We start from the raw sequence: 5,000 nt of genomic DNA on the forward strand, positions 1-5,000 counted from the left end.
AAAAAAAAAAAAAAAAAAATCTCTCAAGGAGGAATTACGGCCTGCGAAAATAAGAACAGAAAAACACTTACAAACACTCCCAACTAACTTTACTATAATCAAAGATAAATAAAGAGAAACTGTTCTTATCATTCACAATCATGACAAGCAAATATAAAGAAAACTGTCTCTAAGAATAAACAAAACACTTCCAACGCTGGTTGAAATCAATTAAATATTCAAATCAAGCGTACACACACACACAACTGCGTCAAGTCGCAGTCAATCATAAAAAGCATTCGCTTCGAAACATTTACCATTGTTCTAACCTAGCTAAAAGTAAACAAACAACCTCATTTATACCAACAGTCTTTCTCACAACGAACAATCGATACACTAACTACTCTCTCTCTCTCTCTCTCTCTCTCTCTCTCTCTCTCTCTCTCTCTCTCTCTGAATATGGCAAACAAAGAAAAAAATAAATAAATAAAAATTGATCCTCAGCATTCTTCCCCCCTTACTTCGCCAAATTCTTCTTACACAACATTTAGATTATTTTATTTCATTACCCAGTCGAAGTTGGGAACGGGACATCTGCTCCGAGTAACTGGGCCTTCATACACTCTCTCATTCACTTCTTCATTCTCACAATCATTCGCTATATTAACACTATTCCTATCTAAATTTCTATCATCTAATATATCAAGTACTATCCCATCTACCTCACTACCATCTGGCCCTAAAATCTCAGTTATTTCCGTCAGCAATTCATCAATTTCATCAAAACTATTTTCTACTTTAATAAAAGATTCATTCATACTACTTATCATCCTCCCATCTCTCATTCTCGCATTCATTATACTTTCTTTTACATCATCTAAGGAAAAGCCACACACACTATAGGTAGCATTCATATTCAGCCTCGTTTCATCTGTATTGATACATTCATCTTCCACACTCACTTGTACATTTACACTCTTATCACACTTATTCTGATTCCTACCTATACCTATAAAATTCCCTTACACTTTCTCCTCACTTAAATATTTCAAACACCTCTTTTTCCTATATTTAACTGACACTAATTGTTTATTTCCTTGCCATAACTTCTCATGCATACTGAGTTCATACTTACTCATTTCCAACCAATTATTCATCCCATTCGCATAAACACTGATCCTATTCCTTCCACACACAGAGGAGGACTCACCCAGTTGAAGCCTCTGACTACCTAGTTTCCCGAACATCCTGGCTGGCCTAATTCCTTCTTTCTACAAACCCTAGCTATATGCCCATCTACACCACATTTAGAGGATTTAGCATGCTGCTCTCTACACATCCTCGCATTATGCCCATTCTGACCACAATTGCCGCAAATCACAATTGCCGCAAATCACATTTGTACGATTACTCCTACATACACTTACTATATGCCCAGTCATACCACACTGAAAACACTTAACCTCTTCCTCTTTCTTACACTCGCTAATTTCTATGCCCTACCTCACCACATCCAAAACAAGCACCTAGAGTCCATCTACATTCATTCTTCTTGTGACCCTCCTTTCCACACCTATAACACTTTTCTTTATGGACACAGCTACCTGACCTACCTTGCTGAGCAATAGCCCTCCTATCTCTCCAAACCTGATTCCCTTGCCTAAACCCTTCATTTGTCCTTACAGGTATTCCCCCATTACTCGCCCTAACACTCCTATCTACTACACTATCAGCTACCCTCATCGGTCCTCTCATAACAACATCTCTAAAACTTAAAAATTCTGGCACACTTTCCTCCATTCCAGTTCTTACACTCACAGATTTGCTTTTTTTCATACACCTATATAACTCATAATCCTCAATTATCTCTAGTGTATCATCCCATGTCAATCTCTCTTGCGTCTACCTCATTTTCTCCTTCCATTTCAAATTAATAAATTCACTCACATTCTCAGGTACTGTAGCCAAAAACTTCCTCATCAACTCCTTATTCTCATTTATACCTTCATCTCCATGCTTCTTCCTTGCTAACGTTTCTAACCGACATACATACATAGAAATAGCCTCACCCATATTCATTCGAGCCTCATCAAAATAATTTTTACGCCTATACTTAACACTCCCTTTCATACATTTTACCTGCTCAATTATCCTACATTTCACACTATCATATTCAACATCCCCTACACTCATTATTCCACCATACATCGGCAACAAATACCCTGTCAAATATTCTCCTAACTCCCAAGCCCCAACTCTCTTACTATCACCATACTTAGCCTGACAGAACCTTTCATACTCCATAAAAAAGTCATACACATCCCTACTGCTATGTTCATTAACTTGTCACACCTAGGTACCTCTCTCATGATCACTGTCTTACAAACTTCAACTTCATTTTCACTATTATCTTCACTGCTAACTCGCTTGTTACCTTCTTCTTCATTTGAATATAATGAATCCACTTCAACTCTTAAATTCCTATCCTTAACCATTCCCTTCTCACCCTTTTTCTTACTTACCACTTTCACGCCTTCATGATCATCATTGCTCTCATCCTGACACTCTTTCTTCACATCACTTTTACATTTCTTCTCATTCTTCCTATCACATTTCTGTTCATCCTTACTATGCCTAATTCCCTTATCTTCAATCTCACTATCACTATTACTATTACTATCACTATCACTTCCTTTCCCATTATCACTTACCTTAGCCTTCTCTTCCACTATCACCCCATAACCTGAAGCAGAAGCCACTCCTCTGACTGCACCTTCACCCATGAAAGTTTTCATCATAACCATTACTTGCCCCACCATAGCTTCCATTCGTTTTTCCATTCGTCCTTCATTCTCTCGCATCCTCACCTCAACACCCTCTTCCACTCTCTCTACAATTCACTGAATTTCCCTCAGTTTCCTTTGCATCTCCTCATTTTTACAGTTCAACCTCTCATTTTCTACTAGCGACCTCTCTTTCTCAACTATCAACTTCTGGTCCCGTTCTTTAACCAACAGCAAATCCTCCCTTAATAACTTGTTCTGATCTTCCATTTTCTTCTCTCTTAAGTCTATTTTCATAGCCTACCAGTCTTTCGTCTAAGAGTCCAGTTATCAATCCCACCTCGGCAGTCCCTGTTCGGGTGCCAAAATCATATGTCGGGATGTTGCAACAACAACCCACAAACCCTTGATCACACTAAACAAACAATTGTCTCCGCTACACATACTTTCCCCTTACGTTATCATAAACTGGACTCTTAGACGAAAAGGACATAAAAACAAAACATAACCTTAATACTAAATTTCTTACAAACTAAAATAATTAACACAAAAATCCCTTCAACAATCAATTTAACCCTCAAAATCAATAAAGCACTAACAAACCTTAAACAGTAAACATACAATAAACATAACATCATTAAAAAAAAAAAATATAAAACACCTAAAAAATCTTAAAAATTACAAGCACACCAACTCAAAATATGTGTTTATAGATATTGCGACACCAACACTGTCGCCCCACACAAGCCGGACTTCCTTCAACAGAAAATTACCACAGCTCTGTGGGTAACACTTTACTCTGTGAAAATTTGTCACAGCTGTCTCCCTGATTGTGGTCCTGGATATTATCATCATCATTATCCTTATCTCTTTTATGATCATCATCAACAGCAATTGGAACAGTTGTGCAGTCCAAATGAGCAGTCCAAACAATATCAATTACAGGCCAGGTCATCAACTGTCAATTCCACAAAAAAAAAAAAAAACTCTCTCAAGGAGGAATTACGGCTTGAAAAAAATGAAAAAAAAAAGAAAAACACGTACAAACACTCCAAACTAACTGAACTATCGCACTGTAATCATAGATGAATAAAAAAAAATGTTCCTATCATTCATAATCATAACAATCAAATATAAACAAAACTCTCAAAAATGAAAAACAAAACACTTCCAACGCTGGTTGAAATCAATTTCATATTCAAATCCAGCGTACACACACACACACAACTACCTTCAAGTCGCAGTCAATCAAAAAAAGCATTCGCTTCGAAACATTTACCATTGTCCTACCCTAGCTAAAAGTAAACAAACAACCTCATTTATGCCAACAGTCTTTCTCACAACAGAAAAATCGATACACTAACTACCTCTCTCTCTCTCTCTCTGAATTTGGCAAACAAAAAATTAAAATCAAATTAAAATTGATGTAATATATATATATATATATATATATATATATATATATATATATATATATATATATATATATATATATATATATATATATATATATATGTGTGTGTGTGTGTGTGTGTGTGTGTGTGTGTGTGAAATGTTAACTATATTCAACGGAAGAATTGAATCATCCGAAAAAAAGTAATTTCATTTCAAAACCGATCAGAGCTGTGAAGATCCAACACAAACTTTGCCTCCATATTACATATTCCTAAATAACATGCAGATGCGAATCATTAACTGAACCAAAGATAAAACTTCAACAATTAAAAATCAGAAGGTTTTCAATTATGGTCAGAGCTGTCAAGGAAAAATACAGATGGCTTAGGACTAAGGATCTAACTCCTTAACAACGACGATTAAAAAACTTGTGCAATTAGTCTGAGTTAGCAACTGTGTGAGAGAGGGTAAGGTCGAGAAGGCGTTATGATCTTCAACTGCTTTATCTCGCTATTTTGTATTCTATTTTTGTGAAAAGGAATATTTACCAGAAATGGGAAAAGGGAAAATATTTCAATGATATTCTTTACGAAAGGAGGTATATTTTCATGTGAGGAATTTGCCTTCCCTTTTTTCAGAATTTGTGTTTAGTTGTTTCTTCATTTTCCAGCTAAAATCTGATTAATCAAACATTCGTAAGGAATTCTCTTAAACCCGAACATCGACCATTGCTGAAAGTATATAAAACATAGTTAGTTCGAAATTATTATAATGGTAAACTTCCCATATCTACAATATTCGTGAAATATATTATAAAACTTTACTAAGATGACGCTTCCTTAA

The sequence above is a fragment of the Palaemon carinicauda genome, chromosome 26 (genome assembly GCF_036898095.1).
Source record: "Palaemon carinicauda isolate YSFRI2023 chromosome 26, ASM3689809v2, whole genome shotgun sequence".
In the NCBI taxonomy this organism is placed as follows: domain Eukaryota; kingdom Metazoa; phylum Arthropoda; class Malacostraca; order Decapoda; family Palaemonidae; genus Palaemon; species Palaemon carinicauda.